This window comes from Phlebotomus papatasi, chromosome 2 (assembly GCF_024763615.1).
Source record: "Phlebotomus papatasi isolate M1 chromosome 2, Ppap_2.1, whole genome shotgun sequence".
Classification (NCBI taxonomy): domain Eukaryota; kingdom Metazoa; phylum Arthropoda; class Insecta; order Diptera; family Psychodidae; genus Phlebotomus; species Phlebotomus papatasi.
Window position 1 is genome coordinate 90,835,893 of NC_077223.1, and position 23,737 is coordinate 90,859,629.

General features: G+C 33.7%; 1 protein-coding gene across 5 annotated transcripts in view; it reads right to left on the reverse strand.

Moving 5' to 3' along the window:
- LOC129802374 (ecdysone-induced protein 74EF) overlaps nucleotides 1-23,737 on the reverse strand; it is a 337,693-nt gene that overhangs the window by 62,563 nt on the left and 251,393 nt on the right. The gene's annotated exons all lie outside the window — the stretch shown is intronic.

Sequence of the window (23,737 nt, forward strand, 5' to 3'; positions counted from 1 at the left end):
ACAAAAAATCTCCATTGGGTTGTAGCAAATGTACTGAATGATATATTTACGTAAAAATGGGGTATATTTATTCTATGAAAGTTTAGATTATTATATTAAAGTTAGAACAACCTATAGTCTGTCTGTAGCTTCAGCGCATTTTTCTCAAAATTTTTTGTATTGAGAAATGAGTACTGTAAGCAAGTTATAAGCCCACTTAAAGATAAGATATTTATCATATGAATATTGGGGTAGATTCAACCCTCTACTATTTAGAATAACACATGAATTGTTCTAATTATTCACCAAAAAGTAATACGCTTTATTTTAAACTTTCCGTTCTGAGTATAAGTACAATAGAATAGATTAATGATAAATTCTGAGATGGGTACATCCTAATAGGGGTAGATTCAAGCCATTAGGGGTCAGAACAACCCCAATATTATTCTAAAAACTTACAAAACGACAGCGTATTGTGCTTCGAACTTTCTCTAATTAATATGAAGACTAATTACAAGCTCAAAAATTCCCAGAATGTATTTTTAGATTTCTCCGAGTGCACTCTATGCACTTTTCTCCTTGAAACTTTCTCAAGAACGTAGGAAAATTCGCCAAAATGCTTTGTCAAACTGTTTTTTTTTTTCAGTCTGCCCATTTGCCCTACTATTATCCGGAAAAGAAGTCCATTGCAGAATCACAATATGGGAAACTATCGGAATGATTTGAGTCTTGTATTTTCTCCTGGCCCTGTTGCACATGGAGAGGTGAAAGAATAGCTCGCGATCCCTCCACGAAAAAAGTTCTTTGTACCTCATTGTATGACATTTAAAAGCAAAATATGTGAAACTAAAAACAGGAAATTGTTTTGTCACCTAAGGCGTATTATGAAAATAATCAGATTTCTCACACAACACCGAGTGTTATGACCTCAAAAGTATTTGTAATATATATAATAAAAAAATGTTTTCAGTACAAAAGACTCATAGACGACTTCTGGGACTTTATATTGTTGACTATATAAAAGTGACACTGTTTTTTCACTTCGCAGAGTATTAAATTCCTTTCCACGGATTTTTTTTTGCCTCACTCTTCATTAATCGACAGTTTTTTTTCCTGGCTCTGTTGGACCCTCTTTTGCACTCTTCAGGGAATCGGATTGGCTTTCTTGAAAAGTCGCGCGAATTATGAAAAAGGGGGAAGAGTTTTATGTATGAACCCAGGAAGTTGCTGAAAGGGACTTATCAGTAAGTCTCTTATGTTTCTTGTGAATTTATCTGTCTGGATTTATTCACATACGTTAACTCACTAATTGCCCTAAATAGCAATAAAAGATACAAAATTGTCCTTCACACATGACGACTTCTTATCAAGTCCCAGCCAATGAATTATTTAATGGAAAATCACAGTTTTTCTCACCATGAACTCTGCCATTATGCATCTTTAATGCAACACCCACACATGATGGATTTTTTCTTCTTTACACACAAGAACAGTACAATAAAAAGGGAAAATGATGAAAAATTCCCACAATTTCCTGACAAACTGATCATCTTTTCACTCTCATCCATTCTCATGTTGCGTTTGCATAAAAAGGAGAGTGGTCGAGAGAGTAAGAGAGAGAATAATTTTGACTCTTCACAACCAGAATGTTGAATTCATTTAATGAAGTTTCATATATATATATCCAACGCTATATGCATCGAGGGAAATGAGGTAAGTGGGACATGTTCGATGCAGCAAGCAAATAAGTGGCATGCACCAACACAATTTGAACTTACTTTTGTTGGTGGAATATCAAAAAAAAAAAGAACGTTAGTCTCAATGGCTTTGGGGGAGGTGAGATTCTAATTTATTCCAGTGATTTGCCAATAGTATCTCAATAGCAAATGGACATTGAACACGAAGCATACTTTTGATGTGCTTTACAAGATAGTAAAATTTTATGAAAATCCGTAGGGTAGGTTCTGAGATATTGACGATTATTTAGACGTACAGCAGCGCCAGTTGCGGAGAAAGGGTAAAGTAACAATAGTAGTGAAAGCATTGACTACGATAGCATGAGATTTGTGCTTTAATTGCACTTTAATAGGCCTTAGTGGACTAGTAAGTTATGAAAAGGAAAGATGAGAGAAATTGAGCCCAGTTTGGGAGCATTGCTAAATAGCTCAGCCCCATGGAGACCTAAAGGAGGCGAAATTGGGCATCAATTGTTTACTTCTCGCTGTTCATTTACCTACAATGCACCTCAATATCACCGGACACATTGTCACATTATGGAAAAATATGAAGTGTTGGAAACCAGATTGTGCGCGAAGACTGAAAGCCTTTCCCTATATCAATTGCACACATGAATTTTATCCTTAAGTTTAAATATATCATTTTGGGCCCTTTCCTTAAGATTTTCGATGGGGAATCTCGTGTTTTGTATCAAAGATCATAGATACTAAGATTCTGAGTTTAACTAATGCTTACAGAAGACTGATGATAGTTACCTGACCAGGGGTATTCTGTCATAATATGACAATGTCATATGATAAATTTAGAATTTTTAAGTGGTAAATTCGGAACAATTCATCGAAAATAAGATTCATATCAGTTAAGAGCTTCATAGAGTTTCTTAAAATGGCCATTCGATGCTCATTGGGCTTTAATGTTGTTCTATTCTCGAATTTGCAACGAAAATTTGTCATATGACATTGTCATATCTTTACAGAATTCCCCTACTGTTTAGTGAAATTCTGTAACAGTATGAGAAAGTCATATGACAAATTCAATTTTTATGTTGTAAATGCAGAAAACCTATTTGAAAATTCGGTTCTTATCAGTTAAAAAGAGCTTTATAGAACTCATTGCAATGTTCAATTGATGCTCATTGAGCTTTAATATTGTCTTGCGTCCGAAATTAATAGAGAAATTTGTCATATGACATTGTCATATCTTTACAGAATTTCCCTTTGAGAAGTAACCTTTCGAATAGTCATTAAGAAAAGCTCTTTGAAGTTCTTAGTAACTGATATGAATCAGATATTCGACTTGAAATGTGATATTGTCATATTGTTACAGAATTTCCCTTCAGGAGTCGCATTACTACTCAGAAAAAAAGAGGGTGCGATTAACATTTTTTCCTAAGAAATTTAACATCTTTTAGGTGTAAAAATATATCAAAATTTTTTAATGTTAGTTTTACACCTTATTAAGGGTAAAATTAACATGAAAAAGGATACCTTTAACCCCTACTACACATAAAAAGGGTAATATTTACACCGATTTTGGATCAATACTGCACGGTAAAATAAACATTTCCGGAATGTTATTTTAACTTTTTCGGATTTCTCTCACAATGAGTGACCCGACTTGCTTGCTGGTAATTTAAATCTGTTTTAAATTACTTTGACACACAACCCTTAAAGAACTTTTACGAATTTTCTTTTGAGGGTCGGTTACTTAGGCCAAGACGGCGGTGGACATTACATAAAATTATTTTAATAATCTTTTCATTGCCTAGGGCTTTAAATTAAATTATTTAAAGTAATTACCTTTTGATTTCATCAAACTTCATGATTAATTGCACAAACAGTGACTCTATCCAAAGACCAACAGAAAAAATCATTCAACTGAAGCACATTAGCAAGTGAATTCAATGAAAGTCTCACTTGCATTTAGAATGGCTCCGGAATTGTCTTGGGAACTATCCTTGGAGTAGAGATACCCTCCATACACCTGGCAATTTTCACCAGGAAGGGTCGGAGAATCCCTCCCACAATCCCACCCACGCGCAGAGGAATGCAATCCCAAAAGGGTCACCTTGAAGACTAGTGCGCAATGAGAAAATCCACCTTGCAATGTAGATCAAAAGGTATGTGCAGTGAATGCAGAAAGTGTACACCTATTTTTTTTTTTTAAACTTCTCCGCAACTTTTCTTTTCATTCCGCAAACTCACGCACGTGATTTTCCCTTTTGGCAAAGTGAGTTCGCGTGTCTGAATTGTCTTGGGCGACATTGGTAGCTCCCCAGAGATTGTTATTGGGGGAGATGCAATTTCTTACTGCACTCTCAGGTGAATTGTTATAAAGAGAAAAAAAAACGAAGCACGAAGAGAAAAGAGATAAAAGCGAATTTAGCATCCAAACACACAATTGGCAAAAGGAGAAAATTGCATTTACTAGCTTATTATTATGTACCTTCATAATAATAAAATATTAGAAATCTCGATTTCTATTTCACCTCTGCTGCAGATGCTGCATGTTGCTCAACAAGAAATTTATTGCCAATGAAAGTGTCGCGCTTGGTAGTTAAGTGAAATGATAACCGCATGACCACTCTATTTGGCTTGATTAGATTGCTGTGTGACCATTGTGACGGAGACGCCGACGGAGGCCGCACCAGAAGCAAGAAAGAAAAAAAAATCACCAAAGCCGGCCTGCGATGGTCTGGCTTTCGATGACCTACTCTTGGGAAAGCGTCGCAATTGCATTTTTCACTCCAGTGCACTTTTCAATGCGACAAGAAACGTCTTCGGAGGCATGCCAAAGAATAAGGAAAGTTTAAATGATTTCAGCAATCCCACGACAGAGTTAAATCAACTAGCGTGGGAGGATTTTCTAGATAATTCAAGTTTCTGGGGGAATTTTTCCAAAGATTGATAACAAATGTAGTGATAGTCGACAAAGGAAGAACAGTAGAAAGTTTGGAATCTTTAAGAATGAACATTCATTCCAAATATTGCAAATTTTGCCAGAATATCTAGACTGTTAGGTTATGCTTAACATATGTTTAGTAAATTTAGCGAAAACGTTTTTTGCCCCAATTCGTAGGTCGGATCAGCAACTGTCCCAACTGCATTTCCTGTGTCTGTATTTGTAACAAATTTCTCTGCATTTGTTATTTGCAACAAATGCAGACACAAAGCAAATGCAGATAGCACAGGTGCTGATTCAACCAACGAATTGATGAGACAAAAGAAATGCAGATACGACAAGAGTCGATGCAACCGACCGACGGTTGCATCTATGAGATTTTCCAGCCAATATCGAAAAAGAGCCTGATTGGTGGATTCTCTTCCTGTTCTCAGGAAATGAGAACAGGATGCTCGAGCTCCAATCAAGACCCGTTACTGGCGGTATAGTTCTGTTGCCCGCCATTTAAGGGATCGGTTGACAGGAGATACTGTCACTCAGTCAATATCAATTCCTGGAAGACTTGGAATGGGGGCACAGATCTGGGTCGTTGTCGGGCAATTGCCCGCGATAAGCCTTTATCTCCCTAAAGAATCATTTATGACAAGAGCTCGGCTACACTATGATAGTTTTTGAGGTTATAAATTTAGAAAAGACTATGTGAAAGTACGCTACCTTCGGACGACTCATGTTTCGGACAATTCAATTTTTTTCTCTATGTTCCTTATGAATTTCACCCATAGTTCTTTTCTGAAAACTTGAAGTATTGGATTACCTATTAAAATATAATATTATAATTCGCCAAATTAATTTATAACACATTTAAAAGTGCTTTGTGCGAAGTATAAAACGTCCGAAGGTAGAACGCTTTCCCCTATTTGCTAAATATTAGCATACAATGTTTTACGTCATTTTGACAACAGTTTTTTAAATAAAACTTAAATTTTTCTCGTTCTTCACATATTCCTTTCGATAAAATCGAAAAAATTATTCGCTTATCCTTGATTAATTACTCATTAAAAGCATTGCTATTATTATTGAGAAACACAGGAAAACTTTGGGAAAGATTGGGATTGTACGAAGCACGGACACAATTTCCTATTTATTTCTTTTTTGTTTTTCAAACGGTATTGGGTTTTATTTTTATATTAGCTTTCCACGCATTTTAAGGTTATTTATAGTGTTTAAGAAATCTAACCTAATTCTCTATGAAGCAAAAATAACAAGGGTAAGGGCCTTTTTCCTAAGTGAGCTTGAGAAAACTTTGAAATCCTTAGAATTTCGACAAATGTGGCGTCACGGAGCTTATATATTTTTCTGTTTAGTAAAGTCATATACCCTTGACAGACTTTTGCCATAAATACACTTACGATTTAAACCGAGAGACGACTTAACGTAATTACAATCAGAATAATGATCACATTACATTTTCATCAGAATCTTACTAATCCTTAGTGGGAAATTGATGGGAATTTAGGCAAAGCATTATTTTGATTATAGTTACGTTAAGTTGTCTCTCGGCTTAAGTCGTAAGTGTGTCTAGGGCATTACAGACCAAACAGTAAGAGATATTCACTACCGATTTTCGGTAACCCTTCTTTATGTGGATATTCAGGATATTCAGGACATTCTCTTTTATTTTATATCAACTTCAAGAAGACCTCTAACTGTTTATCTCCATCTTTTTTCTAGAATCATTTCAACTCTACTAGGAAAGCGCTACTGAATAATTTCAGCATCGCTGCATTGTTCGAAGGGTGATTTATGTGTTGACGTATCCACGATTGAGAAAATCCAAAGAAGTGGACAAAATGACTCGATCACAGTGTTTAGCCACCGGCTACCATTGCACATTTTGTATCATTCTCCTTGGCCAAAAATTTAATTCTAAGCCATTTGGTAAGATTTATGCCTTTTCCAAGTGGTGAAAACTCACAAAATATTTCCATGCAAAATTGGAGCACATTTTGTTATTAGACTTTTTTTTTAACCACAAAATTGCTACTGAAAACCCATGCTTACAGCCACTTTGGATCACCTCCAATGTTTACAGAAATTGCTGTGCAAGAGTCTTTGAGAGAAAATGCCTCATGTGAAACTGAGAAGAAATAATTGAAGTTAATAAATATGAAACCCGCCTTAGAAAATGTTTTTTTTTTGTGCTTTTTTGGTGTAAAAATTCTAGGTCATCGCCTCATGCATTAAATTACGGATTTGGGTGTTTTTTTCACGGGGAGGAGGAACTCCAAATTGCAATTCATCCGCAATTGCCCGTTGAAATCGAAAGTGAATTTAATTGAGTTGTTCTTTTTTTCTTGGCTTGGTCGACAGTGAATCGCTTGTTTGTGTGCTCGCCCCATTCGTATTATTGCCGGTTTGCAATTTTTATTTTTGGGCGAGCTTTTTTAATCACCTCCAAACTCATTCACGTTTCTTTGTCTCACATAATTGTATGTTGCATTTTTTTTCGTTGTTTTTCTTTTCTTTTTTTATTTTTGAAAAATACACTGCCTATGTATTTTTTTCGCGACCCTCTCGATTGTGGCTTTTGTTGTGGCTTTTTGTGCGAGAGACACAATTTTTGCGATGAAGTAATCGAGTACCGGTTTACGAAAAATTAATTTCCCTCTCCGGACATTACATTTAGCATTATGCTATTTATGAGAAAGACATGTGGAGAGACGCAAAGAGAAAATTAATGTACAGTCACGATTATCAATTTTGTCTGTTTTTGCTTCTTCCTTAGCCAATTTTCCTACCAACTCTTCATTCATTTTCTCTAGTCAAATGCGTAAGTCTGGCAAGAATTGGCAAATTAAAAAGAAATTATGTGGTCTTGTAGCAAAAGATGAGCCACCAAGTTCTTATGAAGCATATTTTTAGTTGGTGCTAATCCCTCAGAGAAAATTTATCTTCCTTCAACTCCACTGAAAAGGTATTTCAAAACTCAACCAACAATTTCGTATTTAAACGTTTCTTGCTGCAACAAAAGAATCTGCGCGCGCACAGGTACCAAATGACTTGATCTTATCATACTTGTGTTTATTTCATTTTAACATATTGCACATACAACACAGTCTGAGAGGAATTTTTCTCTCTGTCGCACTTTTTGGAGCATCATTCAGGAATGATGCAACACGATATTGAGAAATATTTAAAAGAAGATTTAAAAAAAAAATCCAGAACAAATACAAAGCAATTGGCATATATTTGTATTTAAAGTAACTTATCTTAATCTTTTATCTAGAATTGTGGTAACTTTAAATTTTAATGAGCAATAAAATTATACAGTAATGGATTTAACTATACAAACACACTACAATTAAAAAAAATAACTTTAAAGTGAAGATTCATAATTTTTATGAATTTAGGAATATCTTAAAAAAGATCTGCAAAAAAGTAAAATAATAGGGCGTGAAATTTGTATAACTTCGACTTAAACAAAGGGTAGTAGATTTGAATAATCCTTTAAATTATCTCTTCAATGCAGATTGCTTTCTGTTTTATGAGTTTTTAATAATTTGGAAAAACCAACTTATAGACTAAGAAATTTTAAAAATATTTGTTTTTTTTTGAATTTTTCAAATTACTGTGCACAGTTAAAGGATTTGTTCCTAGTCTACAAATTCAGAAGTAGGATTAGAACCTAATGAATAGAATAAATATTAAATATAAACCATTAATTTTAGAGTTTGATCGTAAATCTTGAACTATTCAAGACACAACAACATTCAACTATTCAACAATTAACAACATCTAGCTCGTACAAATTTGAGGAGTGAGCCCTATATCCAAGCTAAGGAGTTCGGTGTACGACATCAATCGTCTAGTATAACAACGTCTAACTAACACATTGAAAATCGAAAACTTACGATCTTAGATGCTAAGTTCAAATTTCAAGAGTAGCCCCTATAGGGGTGATCCTAATGTTTTGTTTAAAATCTTTAAAAATCCGTAGTTTAATTTTGTGCAATATCAGTTTGAACACACGGTTAATTTAACCTTTTGAGGACGAGAAGGTCAAAAATTGGGGGTCAGAAAATCCTTATTTTTAAAGCTAAACATTTTTTTAGATAACCAGTCGGGCCACTGGTAACCCAATCGTCTTTAAAAGATTAAGAAGCAAATACTATAATAACCAATTGTTGCAAATTGAAGATGTTCCTTGAAACTCAATTCAAATGTAGGAACTGGCCAAATAATAAAGAAAATGGATCCAAGGTTCAAACTTGTGCAAGTTCTTAGGATTAACTTTAAATCAATCCAGGTTGAACGATCATTAAACCAAGGTTTATCCGAAGCCTTACTTCTAATTTTGTAATTTCGAAACTAATTCGGAAATAATTCGAAATTTTTGTAGCCTCTATAGGGGCTGATACTAGGTTTTTTTTAAAAAAATATTTGAACAATTGATTCTAAGTTTCAATACAAAGCCTTAATAGATCCAGATACCCAGAGCCAAGAACCAAAACAATCCCATAATTCCTCTAGTCAGATGTTATATATCTATGTGGCCCCTATAGGGGCTAATTCTAATAGATTTTATGATGTTTCAATTGTTGATTCTAAGTTTAAATGCAAAGCCTAAATAGATCTAGATTCCCAAGAACTAAAAAAACTAAAGGCGTCCGATTAAATAGAGGGCAATAAGATGTTAAGTATGTTAACCCCTATAAGGGCTGATCCTCATAGTTTTTTTTTAGAGTTTCAACAGTTGATTCTGATTTAAAATGCAAAGCCTCAACAGATAAAATCACTGGAACCGTATAACCCAAAACAATCTCATAGATAACCCTATAAGAAGCTGTAAAAGGTCCCTGTAGGGTCTGATCTAAATAGATATTTTTATGTTTTAACAGTTTATTCCAAATTTAGATGCAACATTTTAATGCATCCAATTTCCCAGGACCAAGAACCAAAACAATCTAATATTTAACTCATTAGGAACATAAATTTTTATGTGGCCCCTGTAGGACTAATTCTAATATATTCTTTGATATTTCAACAGATGATTCTAAGTTTAAATACAAAGCCTTAATGTGCCCAGATTCCCAGTACCGAGAACTAAAATAATCATAGAATTAACCTGCGTTAAGAAGTTGTTTATCTATGAGACCCCTATAGGGGCAGATTCCAATAGGCTTTTATATTTGAATAGTTGATTTGAAGTATAAATTAAAACCCTAATGGATCCAGATTCCCAGGACCAAAAACTTAAAGAATCTGATATTTGAACTCTCAATAACAATCAAGTATGTAACCCCTATAGGGACTGATCCTAATAGATTTACAGATATTTCAACAGTTAGTTCCAAGTTAAGATGCAAAGCCTTAAGAGATACGGATTCCCAAAATCAAAAACCAAAACAATTCGAAATTGAGATCTCAATAAGAAGTTACATATCTATGTGATCCCCTATAGAGATCAACATTCCTGAACAGTTCTAACAAAAACTTGTCAAGTTCTTTGACACAAATCTCGTTGGCGGATTCTTTCGTGGGTTGATTCTTGCAAAAGTGCGTCCACACAACAGAATTTTGTGATGGAGGATGGCATGTAAAAAAAATAAGAAAAAGCAAAATTGTCTGCATCTCAGTCCCAAAAAGCCAGCCCACACACATGATATGAGAAAATGTGACGAGCACACGGCCCAGACAGTCTTGGTGGTTCTTTCGTGGCATGCAAAACACGTACCATTTCCGTTTGTCCAATTACAGCGGCGCACATTGAAATTCACTGTTTCTCCTTCTTTTTCCCAACTCACGCCCAATTGCTTCACGGCAGAGGCAAGGTAAGACACGCATCGAGACAAAACTTTTAGAGTTATTTAGTGAAAATTTTTCATCCAAATATCATCCTTTGTCTCAAATTCTCTCCCCTCATTTCAAGATGAAAAAAATGGGTAGATTGTGAAAAAAAAGAATGAGGAACAATAGACGTGTGTGGTATTAAAATTAATTTATGATTTATATTATTTTGTTTTTTTTTTCTAAGGAAGATGCTGAAAGACAACAAAGTGGAACCGCGATTTGGCAATATTGCTCCAATGTGTACGTGAAAATTTCAAAATTCACACCTTCAAGGTGGCTTTTCGCGCCATTATTGCTCTTTTTATCGTCTTGGTGGAAGAGATTTCGCTGCTGCAGGAAATGCCACGGTTTCCGAGGTTCTTTTCGTATGCCTCTCACTTCCACTGTTTATTTTTCATAAATGGTTATTATAGCTTTGGATTTGGGATTATGGTATTATTGCTCATTATTATTACGATATTATTAAAGGCGTATTATTATATAATTGGTAGACTAATAATTACTTAAAAGATGGTTTTCGATACCGAATTTTTTTGGGAATGAAACCAAATTGACGTTTTTTTTTAGTAATGTAGGTTATATATTAAACTTGCGAAGATCGAATGAAGTTTTGCAGTTCTGCTGCATTTGATCGAAAAATTATATTTTTCGATATTAAAAAATTTAAGTAGGTTTACAAAGTTCTAACGTTCAGAAAACTTATAGCATCACATATCGACAATAACTTTTTTTTAGTTTCGAAATATTTCGTAGTAAATTTCGAAAAAATTCAGGCAACTGAATAATTTTGAATCGAATTCTGAAAACCATTTGCTGAAGCTTATTGCTTTAAGCGATCAGTATAATATCATGAGCAAATCTTTCAAATTCGAAATACTTCGATAAAGATTTCAACAGCACTCCATAAGACAAATTTTCGATATCGAAATATTCAACAGTGTCACTTCGAAATTGTTTTGATTTTTTTTAGTACTTATTTCAGTGATAAATCCAACTAACTAGTATTTAAACTGAAACAAAAATTTTACTTTTCGAAAATTTTCGATCTCAATTTCGAAAATCAATTTGTTTGATAGTTCTTTTAACCAATTTTTGACTTGAAGAATCGGAATTAAAGGAGATCCTTTCAGTAAAGTACATAAATAAAAAGGCTTAACTTCAGCTACAATTTGCCAATCAATGTCTCAATATGATTCATATAATAAAATTCCATAGATGATCATAACTTTCCCAGCAATACAAATTCAAGACCATTCTATTCAGAGTTCCTGAGAACAAGCGAAAACCCCAGCAAAAGGACTAAGGAAGGTCGAAGGACGAATAAAGGAAAAAGCACCATTGCATCCATTGCAATCAAATTTCTCACAATTAAACAGACGCAATAAAAATCTTCGATATTTTTCAACATTGCACGTCGTCTTTGGTAATCCAAGGAAGCAAAAAAAAAAACTCGTAAAAATCTTGCAATTTCAGAGAATTCATCGCTTTAGGAAGCGCGATCGTAAAAATTGCATCTTTCGCTGTATTTAAGAGTCAAATATTGAAAAAAAGAAGGGGAAAACAAGATTCTTGTCAAACACGCCATAAAATTACTTTACAAGCAAATACAGTTGAAAAAATTCAGGAGATGCCACTAGGCCAGAGGAACTTGCGCCAGGAATTGTTAATGCAACGAGGATAAAAGTGCAATAAATTATGTGATATAATAAAATGAGTGAAAAAAAATCAATGGATAAAAATCTCAAGACATCTGCAGAGGGTAAGGAAATCCATTAAATCACAGTGGTGAGTATTGGCGGGAATTTTGCCTTGAAAGGAAGGCGAAAAAAACAAGGCACTACTGGTGAACGAAGGATGAGTGGTAACAACGGAATGCACTTTATGAATTATATGCAACAACCCCACACAGTGTAACACTAACCCAATTTCCCAGCAATTTTCCCCCCTTAACCCCATACCCTTACCCCAGCACAATTGAATTTTCCCACCCTATTCCGTGGCAGTTGGTGCTGCTTCGTTTCCTGGCAAATTGCTCATCGATTTCTGTGCTGACGCTCGAAATGGAACATACACGAAGAGTCAGAGAGACAGGGAACTCTAACTGTGCCAATGAATTCCACGGAAACACTCCCCGGATGGAAGTGATACCCAGCACCTACGCTTCTGAATGCAACTTCTTGTCATCGCTAACGCTTAGCTTGAAGTATAGGTGCTGGACCTACCCCGCGTGGGGTTCCATGATACAAGAGCAAATAGGTATTTAATTCGTCATTCACGCGATCGCAGTAAATAGTCACTCTATTAGGGTTTGAATCCAATATATCCGATATTCGGGAAAGAACATTTTAGATTTTACTCTGAAAAAAATGTCTTGCTAAACGAACAAACGGATTTTGTTGAAATTTTGTCAAAAGGATGTTATTTTGCCAATTTTACAAAACTTTTCCTTGCATTTTATATGGAAAAGAACACCCTTTTGACAAATTTTTAACAAGATCCACTTGGCCGCCGATTTGACAAATCTTTTCCATATTCTGTATGGAATAACATCCTTTTTACAAACTTGTCTTGTTAATTTGACAAAACATTTTATTCAGAGTAATGTAGGCTTAATATAGGGCAGATGCAGGAATTTCATTTTTACCGTAGATATGCGGGTAACTTGGCCTGCGGGTGTGACTTTGTACCCTTTACTTATCAGATCCAGAGGCCCATTAAGCCTAACAAAAAGTGAAGCTATTTTTCACTTTTCCTAATAAAAATAATGCAGATATTGCACCGCGACTTAAACAAATTTGCTCGTAGTTCTTGTATTATTTCGGCGAACATTATGAAATATGTATTTTTAGATAGCTTTTAATACACGATTTCGAAATATATTCAACTAATAAGTCAATTCTTTTTAGGAAAAAACTTGCCAATAGTCTTCAGTGCGTCTATGCAAAAATGTATGGAAAAATGAAATGTCGATAGGCCCCTGATCAGATCGGTGAAGACCATTCTTAAGTGCTAGAATTAAAGAAAAGCTTACGAAAAGCAGGGGCCAAAGTCATCCCCGAAGTCCAAAGTACCTTGATCTACGGCAGGGGTGAGCAAGAACCGTTTGAAATCGAATAAACGTCAAAATAAGTTTGGCATTTGTTTGATTTCAAACCGGTTTTGCTCACCTCTGATCTACGGTACTTAGCACTGGATATTTGATCTTGTTCTAGGCCGGCCATTTCAGACTAGGATGTAGGGTTATTTTTTATGTTGACGCAGTATCCGCGCATTAAGATTGAAACTCAAAGAATTAGCACTTGTTTGATCTACAGAACCGTATCTACCAATATGGGCTTCAAAACTTTAGCCATATGGTTTCCTCAATTTGTATTTAGTCAAGATTTTGGAGATTGGATAATAAGGGAAAATGATCTATTAGATTTTGGAAAACCGACAAAATCGGTTTTAAAAATTTTGAGACCTTTGGAAACTGAAATAAACTTCTTATCTGAGGACCGCATTATAGTGTAAGTCATAAGTCTAATCTCAAAACTTTAAGAGATCTGAAGTTCTTATAGCATACGCCGCATACGCCTCGGTTCGGAAACTATCAATTATTGCGTATCGTTTGGACCTGGTTTAAAAGCGACAGAATGGGCTTCACATTAAATAAAAAATTCCAAATCGTGATACTGAACGACAATATGAAATTGCTATGCAGTAATGCCTATTTAAAATAGTTTTCTGGTCTTAAGGAAGAATCTAGGAAATATAAACAAATACAGGATACAAATTAAATACTTTGCAGATACTAATAACAAGTTCCAAGATTGACGGAAACACTGAACTTCTCTTGATTTTCACGATTTTGTCCCCTGCGACGTTTCGAGGATGGATGTCCTCTTCGTTAGGTATCGAATATGGCAGGGAAAATACCATACGGACGAGAATGGTTACACTGAAGTTGGACTTGGATCACAACTTCTGTCGTAAGAAGTTTAAATGGTTTTTTGATTAAAAAAAAATCCATTGCCTTAAACATTTCGGAAAATTAAACTTAGAATTGGACGAGTCTAATTGATAACGAAAGTTCGATATTAAAAAAGGTACCTTCCGGTTTTACATTCGTACTGTTAAAGTTTAAACGGGTGTCTAATCCTGCTTAGAAGATCAATGATCGTCAAACTTTTGAATAGTATAGATCGTCACTGTAATATTACGAATTTACGTTTTGAAACAGACCAATATTCGACTGTTGTCAAATTTGGAATAAATGGTACTTAAGAACGGTTTAGAATGATTTTTGAACTTTACCGAATTTTAAATTGTTTTTTGATATTGAGAAGTCAAAGTGTAGTCATTTGTAAGGGGTATATCTATTTGTTTTAACAACCTCTCCTATATCGATTGTAAAAGAAGAGCCTCATGATAAGAAGAATCGATAAGATTTGAAGTTTGGGATAACATTTTTACTGCCAAATTTTACAGACTAAATATTCTTAAGGATCAGTCTGTGTCTATCCGGGTCCTTAGATCTTATTAGAACATAACCAAATAAGGTAAAATTTACAAATGCTACCTAAAATGTAGTTTTTTTCGACAGATGTTAGTTAAGTAATATAATATTGCTTTTTTTCAATTCAATAATTTTTTTTTCAAAACGCCGGCTTTTCAAGCTTACCCACCAACACCCAGAGATTTCTTGCGCAATGTAAAACAGTGTCATAGCAACATCTTCCTCTTCTTTTAGCATTCACACGACTTCTTCCACTATTTATGAATATTAATATTTTTTTTCCACAAATACATTCTGAAAAATTTAAATCACAATTTCCGTCTGATTGCAAAATACACCGCGAGTTAAACGGTGGGTAACGCGTGTGGTATTTGACTCATTCACAATGAAAATTGAGGAGATTCTCACTTGGAGAATGTTTCACAAGTGTCTATTTTTTTTCTTCTTTTTCATCTCGCAACTTCTTAGTTAGACTCTCCCCTCAATCTGTGGAGTGATTATTGCAGCAATATTTGCCATTATTGTGTGATGAAGCATCAAAAAGGAGATTAATCATACGGCAATTTTTCCGCGACAACAATGATGATGGAGGAAAACCCACACACATCATTCCATTCGGTATTTTTTTTTCTGTATATTATTTTGTACTTTGGTGTATACACAAAATACTATATAGTATGTTCTTTTCGATAATAATTTACCCGCGAGCGCAAAGGCAAATGACCTTGTCCTGAATTGTTTTATTGGTATAAAACTACCAACAACACTTCAAAACACTATAGTTATATTTGTCTGAAGTCACACATGAGAGTTATGAATTGAAGAAAAACCCACACACAAACACCAAAAACACCCAAGTGCCAAGTGAAAAGGGAAATTCATGAAGGAAAATCAGTCCCAATGCCCAGAGTTTCAGTTTGAGAAACTCTAAATGCTATTTGAAGTCTCCGAAGATACTATTCAAATATTTACTCACTTGACCATCTATCGTGCTCATCATATTGATATTGCAATTACACACTCGTAATTTATAAACATTACCGCGGACACAGAGATTATTCTCAGTTTAACTCAAGTGTCGTTGGTATTTGATTCCAAATTTTCGTATTTGTTTGTATTTTGTAACATTTTGTAATTGAATTTGAGGTTAGGTAATAATTTTTGGGTAAATCGATCACCTTATCATTCATAGAACTCACGCTAAATCGCGTAACTAAAAGTAGCTTATGGTACATTACAGATGAGTAGGTATAACCTCACTTTCAGTAAGACATAACCTTACTTTTATAAAATGTAAATATGAACTGCTTGTTTGTAACTTAAAGAATTCTAATGCGCGCAAGTTCTTAATATTTATTCTTTAAATTTTTTATTTCAATTTCTATACGTTTTTTTTAATGAAATATGAGGTTAAGTATATTTGAGGTTAGGTTTCTGGACGATTAAAATAGCAATAAAAGAGGTGATTAAAAAACAAACTTAATTTCATCTATCTTAGAATCCGTGTTATATCATAATAGATAACAAAAAAACTTAAGTCTGTTTCAATTGATAAACATAATCTTAGAATTGGCCAGACTTAACCCTACTTTTGTAAATTGAAACGATGAACTGTGTTCCTGTAATCCAAAAAACTTTATTACGGGCAAATTAAGCTTAATTTCTGATTTTAATTTCTCAAAGATGATATTTATTTAAAAATCATTTATAATGTTTGTCAAATGGCTAAAATTTAAGGTTAGGTATATTAGAGGTTTGATTTTTCTGCGATTAAAATACGAGTAATCGCAATAATTAAAAATTTTACTACAGCAATCATAGGAATTCCTAAGATGTCTCTTTAAAACAAATAACTTTACGTTCTTTATGATAAATATGTAACCAATAACCTCACTTCGAATAAGACTTTACTCTGCTTTCGTAAATGCTTCTTGATAACTGTATTCTTGTAGTTCTTTTTTAATTTTACAACAGATGTAGAGAAGTATTTTCCAGTCTTTGATGTTTCCTTCTTAAAATTGTAGTTTGTTTGATTTTATATTAATGCTTTGAATCAAATGTGAGGTTAAGTTCAATTCTCAAATAGTTTTTTTTTTGTAACACAAAACAGTAATGCTTCAGTAGAAGCCGCGTAACCTCTTTTTCAATAAGATCTAACCGTACTTGTTCTGAATGACGATTACAAATTATTAAACTTGTAATTTACAAACAGAGCCGTGAATACATAGATTTGTTCAAAAAATAACCTAAAAGCTGAACTTACTTGTTGTAAACTGAAATTATGTTCTGTAATCTGTCAAGCTTTCAATCGTCATTTGATTCAATATAGTAGTACTTCTAAAAAGTAAGGTTAGATTATATAGCAATTGTAAAGAATATACAGCAAATGTAAGGGTTTCTTTCTCTTACATTGCATGCTATAATTTCAAATTTCATTAAATCTCTCACTCCACAGAAGCAATCTGCACTTAACCTCATTCTCGGGATAACCTAACCCTACTTTTGTGAATTCTCAGTCGGAAGCAACACGCAAAGGTGCATCAAAATCAAAGAAATTATGCAAGTTATGTAATTGTTCATCCTCATTCACCACAAAAATTTCTCAATGGGAAACTTTCTGACGAAATATTCAAATTTATTCACAACCTCTTCTATGAGCATTTGTCGAGCGGTGGACTAATTTGACAAATTGATTTCACTTTTTTTTTCTCCACCAACCCAGACAAAAAGTCTTTTCCTCTTTTTTTTGCCTAAGCATTGTCCAAAAAAGAAATGTGTGTTAATATCCTCCAAAAGCCATGAGTTTCACACGGCAAAAAAAAACATCGATAAGTTGAGGTGCGAAATTTGGCGGGAAATAACCTCGAATTTTCACTGAATCGTCATCGAAAGTTGATCGTCTTTTCGAGGGAGATTGTCATGTTTAGAATGCAAATGAATTTTTTTCTCTCTTTTAGTGAGGAATCTTAAGTGTAAGTGGCTAAGCACAAACACTGCTGAATATTAAGGTAGGTCAGGGCCATTGACGATGATTTTTCATATTATTAATGGTTTTTCATCTCACCAAACACTGTGACCAGAAAAAAGGTGTACATGCACGTTAATTTCAATTACCGATCACTCATGCATTTTATCCGGCATGGTGTCTTTTTCACAGCTTGATTGGCTGAGTCGAAACGGTGAAATATGTCGAATTGTAAGTGAAATGTCTGCGCGCGCAGCTAATGTCTCTATTTTTCGGGAAATTGCTATGTATATTTATGTTGCAATTGCGGATGATGGAAACACATTGACATGTCATTCATGGAAATTTAGGGGCTATTAACTGATGAAGCAAGCCTTTTTGAAGACATTCTTTGCGCGGCAATAAGTTCCGCCTGAGATAGATTTTCTCTTTCTCACTTCTTAACGCTTGCTAATAAAAACTGCTTGGTTTAAGAAATATCGCTGTTTTAAGTAAGAAATCTTATTGAAACAGAGTTTTTTCAAATGTAAAATTTAAGTTATATTCAAGATAATGGTTTTTCTTCTCTAAATTTACCAAAAAATATTAAAATTTTTAGGTTAGAATCTTATTAGAATGATAAATGGGACTTCTCATAACCTCACATATAAGTCGCAGCAATGCGATTCTAAAAAACAAATCTGTAAACACTGTTGTATAATTTGGAGAATTTTGACGTTTGTTGCATTCGAACTTCAAATTGTATTTTGAAGGTTATGTTCAACTTAACCTCTCAAAGAAAATTTCCCCTATCATTGTGGGCAGAAACATCAAAATTATTTTAAAGCTTCAGATTTCAACCCCTGCATTTCTCAATAAATCCCACGTAATGTAATATTTCATAAATTCCGCAAAGAAAATCAATGCTTCCCTCTCGAAAATATCACGAAAATGCCTCCAGGAAACCCATGGTGAAAATTTCTAGAGCGCGAAAATTGCATGACATTGCCATCATTCTGGGAAAATCAAGAGAAAATCCGCGGTTTTCAACATTTCGTTGATATGAAAGTGCACTAAAGTTGAACTCTGCAAAGGAAAATCTTTTCAATGTGGGGAAATGGTCAAGTTTTGTGAGAAGTACTGTGCTCTTGGTCTACTTTCCACACAAAAAAAAAATGAAAGAAGATTGGAGAAAAGTTTTCTTGGACACTTTTTCTTATAAGAAGCCCTCAATCATTGTCAACCCTCGGTTGAATCGATAATTCATGGCAATTTTCTCTGTGGAAATTCCAGTGAGAAAAAAGGCTACTCATTCTATGGGTGAAAATATCAACTTCCGACAAACTCAAAGCTTTTATTAATAAGGTTGTTTTGGCTTATGGGAAATGAGATTATTTGAAAGAGTTTGAAGAACTTGATGAATAGAAATTATCGATTGTAAATGTTTTTTTCTCCCAATTGGTTGTCAAATTCGGGGAATTTAACGAAACACAAGTAGTTATTTTTGAAAAAAAAACCCTAGTCAAGTACCACTTTCGTTCAGTTATTTAGGCAATTTTATGTAAGTTAACGAAGCAATAGCTACTGAAGAATTGCTTTTCAATTAAACTGCATTTAATACAATTACAATAAAATAAAAAATACGTCTTGTTCGGCTACGATAAGAGATTTTCGGAATAGTTTCGTTCAGTTTTCGTCAAATAACAAATAGTGAAGCACTTGCTGTAATTGTACGACAATACTGAAGGTTAATATAGCCAGAGATTAGTATATCCAAGAGACTGTTTCGTCCAGTTTTTTTTGAGAAACATGGAATAAATACTCAACGAAACATTTGCAGTTATAGGAAAAAATGTTCTTAGCCGTCGTAATAATTGGGGTAGTGAAAAAAAAACATAAGAGAATTCTTAGATGCTCAAGATAAGAGTTTCGTTAAGTTACTTATCAAATTTGAAATATTCAACGAAACACTTCTAATCTTAATAACTTTTTTTTTGCATTATTGCACTGATTAGAATTCAAAATGAAACTATGAAATACAAAATTAAAAAAAAATGTTGATGTTTTTTTCTTCGTTAAGGTGACAAGGATCTGTTTTTTCTCATAACTTCCTTTTGTCTGATATACTAAAATATTTAAAATAATGTTTCAAAGGCAGAAAAAATGTTTAAAAATTCATCAAGATTGCGAAGAAGGACAGTTTAATTGGATGACACATCAATTTTTCGTCAAAAAATATTAAGAAAATATTATAATCCAATTGGAGAACTAACTTAACGAAACTTATTTTTAATCATTGGAACTTCATTGAAAGTAAAACTGTTTCACACTAAATACATTACAACTTCTTAGGATCGATTGTTGATTCCTAAAAAAGCATTTGAAAATTGAACGAAAATTATTTATCAGTCAGCATAAAAGCATTTCTTTGACTCAATATTGCCTAATTAACAGGTGTTTCCTCCGTCATGCTAAATTTATTAATTAACTGAACGAAAAAACATTAGCATCGAATTTATTTGAAGTTTATAAATATTATTTTCATTTTTTTATATTAATGAATTAACATATTTGAAAATGCGTTAGACAATAACTTAACGAAACTAAACAGCCATGTAATACAAAAGTCAGTTGACCGATCATATTAAGAATCAAAGATGTTCAAATTTTCTACATTAGCGTTTGTTGATCATTTGCAAATGGTTAACTAAACTGAATTGAATTAAATCTAATTTTATTCTATGCATTAGAAAGTAACTTAACGAAAGTCAAGATACGTAATGGAAGCCAGTTGATCAATCATATTCGGAATTAAAGGTTTTCAAAACACCTATCTTATTCTAAACGATTTACTAAATTGAATTGAATTGAATTCTATTCAATGCATTAGAAAGTAACTTAAAGAAAGTCAAGATACGTAATGGAAGCCAGTTGACCGGTCATATTCGGTCATATGATTTACTAAATTGAATTCTATTCAATGTATTAGACTTAACGAAACTCAAGAGACATAGAAACTCAAGAAACAGTGCAAAAGTCAGTTGAACGTTCATTTTTGGAATCAAAGATGTCAAAAACATCTAACTTATGGATAATTGATCAATTTCAGATTGTTTACTGAATTGAATTGAATTAGGTTGAATTGAATTTTGTTCAATGCATCAGATAATAACTTAACGAATCTCAAGAAACATAATGCAAAAGTCAGTTGGCCAGTCATATTTGGAATCAAAAATGTTCAAAAGATTTAGCTTATGAATAAATCTATCAATTACAGATGGTTTACTATATTGCAGGATTGCAGAAGCTGTGATTATGAAAGAATCGTGCCTAAATGCCTTTCCGCTTCTTGCGTTAAATATTCACAAAATACAGAACGGCTTGTTGTAGCTTGTGATTTGGGGGGAAGACAGTAGCCAAGTGGGGAAAAGGAAAAGTTTGCGGAATGGTATAATGGGAAGAGAGAAACCGATAATGAAGAATAAAATAAAACCACAAACATTCTCGGATGCTTTGGGAGCTTTTTCTTCTCCACATCTCTCTCTCTCTGGGGATTTTTTTTTGTGTTGTTCCTCAAAGAAATGTCTGGTTCGGCGTTGTATGTTGGCTTTTGTGAGTGTGCTAAGTTTGGTGTATTTGATATTAGTTTGGGTTGCCTACAAGGCGAGAGAATTGATAAATGAGATAGAGGCTTATGCGCAAATGCGAATTGCCAAGTGAGACAGAGAGCCATTATCAGTTGAAGGAGACCTTGAACTTGAGACGTACTGTGTGGGAGTTTTTCAAGAGATCCAACATGCCGGGAGGAAACTAGTTGAGGCAACAACATAAAAAAGAAACAGGAATAAATCTTTACCACGAGCCAAAGTGAGACAGAGGCGTCTTCTGTCCAACTTCCTTCTGCTCCCCATCCCCCTCAAAAGAGACAGAAAAAAAAGAAGAGCTTTTTGCACGTCCAACATCCGAAAATGATGGAACAAGAATTTGGCCATCTCGTCTCTTTCTCTGATATGGGATCCAAGATATAACAACCCAACTATTTATACTGTCCGTCTTTTTTTTTCTTTAAACGCCCAATGTTTGTTTCGGGTGCGAGATTTCGAAATTATTCATAAAAATTCGGATGAGACACAAGACTTTTGCACAACATCATCAACAAGATTTTTTTTTCTTCTTTATGGATTTGCCTCAAGACATTTTTTTTAAATGTATTTTGTTAGAAGAGGGGGACTAACCAACTCCCAGAGGAGTGTTATTCGGCAATCAATGAATTGCTAACGCTTTCGCACATAAACTGGTGGAATAAATTTCAATTATTTATCCCTTTTGAATTTTGCTTTCTGCAGATTACTGAAGAGAGTCGATTTTGGGCCTGGTAAGCTCGAAGACACTAAATTATCTTCGTCACGACGACGTGCTTTGAACTCTCACCGTTACCAAGGAGCCTCCTCCAACTCCACTTCAAGAATGTCAAACAGAGGGTTTGCTGACAAATGAAGACACCTCAGGAAGACTCCGTTAATGCCAGGAGAATCAAACCAAAAAGGCGGGAGGGAAGAACAAAAGGTGACATTCGATAGAGTATGGTGAGATAAATCCTACTAGTTTAGTTCAACAAATAACTGAGAAGATCTAATTATAGAAAATTCAACGAATTCTTATAATCTGTTAGAATTTTGAATTTGACAGGAAACTTAACGAAAGGGCTAAATTTGCCTTTTTCTTACAATCGTCAAATCTTATTATCAATTTGAACGTATGCAATTCAATATAATTATTCGGGTCCCGGTCAAAATGCTGAAAGACAAAATCCCGAATTCTTAAAAGTGTCATAGCTACTCAGCTACATAGGAAATCTTCTGTGCCTTGGAAAATTATTCTAGACATTTTCCCTCATATAATTTCATCCTTTTCAGGATTTAGAACATTCGGGATTTTGGCCTTTTCGGGATTTTGGCATTCGGGATTTTGGCTGCCACTGAATTACTCATATCGATTTTTGGAAAAAAAAACGTTACATCGGTTTGTTGCTCTTTTGAATCGTAATTTATTACAAATAACTGAAAGACACTGATATTTTTGAAAGGGAAATGAATTAGGACAAATAAAATTACATTTATTAATAAAAAAAAACAAATATTCATATTGAATTTGCTTTTTTAATAAAAAAAAACAAATTCAGCAAAGTCGTGAACTTGTATTTTACATTTTTTTTATAATCATTTAACAAATAACACAAAGAGCCATTATTAGTGACAATAAAATCATTTTAATAAAGTTTGTTATGTAAAAAAAGTCAGAACGGTGAAATGATAAACATTTTTAAACGGAATTCGTTTCTCAAATATTTTAAAAAGGTTTCGTTAAGCAGTGCGCCTTAGTTGAAATTAACGAAATTTTTGTAGAAATCGTTAAAGATATTTTCTCTCAAAGTAAATAATGAAACATTTAAAATATATAGTTATTTCTATTAGAAAGCTTGTTATATCAAGTTAAAATTTGAAAAATAAGTGAACGAATCTAATTCATTCTTTCGTTTAAGCTTTCAATTCAACTATTCAAATTTGACAAATAACTTAACGAAAGATTTTGAATATTATATGAGTCGTTCATTGCAATCATGATAATCCTTCAGACTTTGATGATTTTTAAAAATTCCAAATTCAAGAAACTGGACGAAATGTAGAGTTTCATTAGCAAATAAGGGCAGAATCACATTGACAGTAAAATACTCGCCGTAGCCTCAGTGTATTTCGTTAATTTACGCATTTTCATTGCAATTCTTATGCAAATTTTCCATTACCGTATTACCTTATCTCATGCTCGAT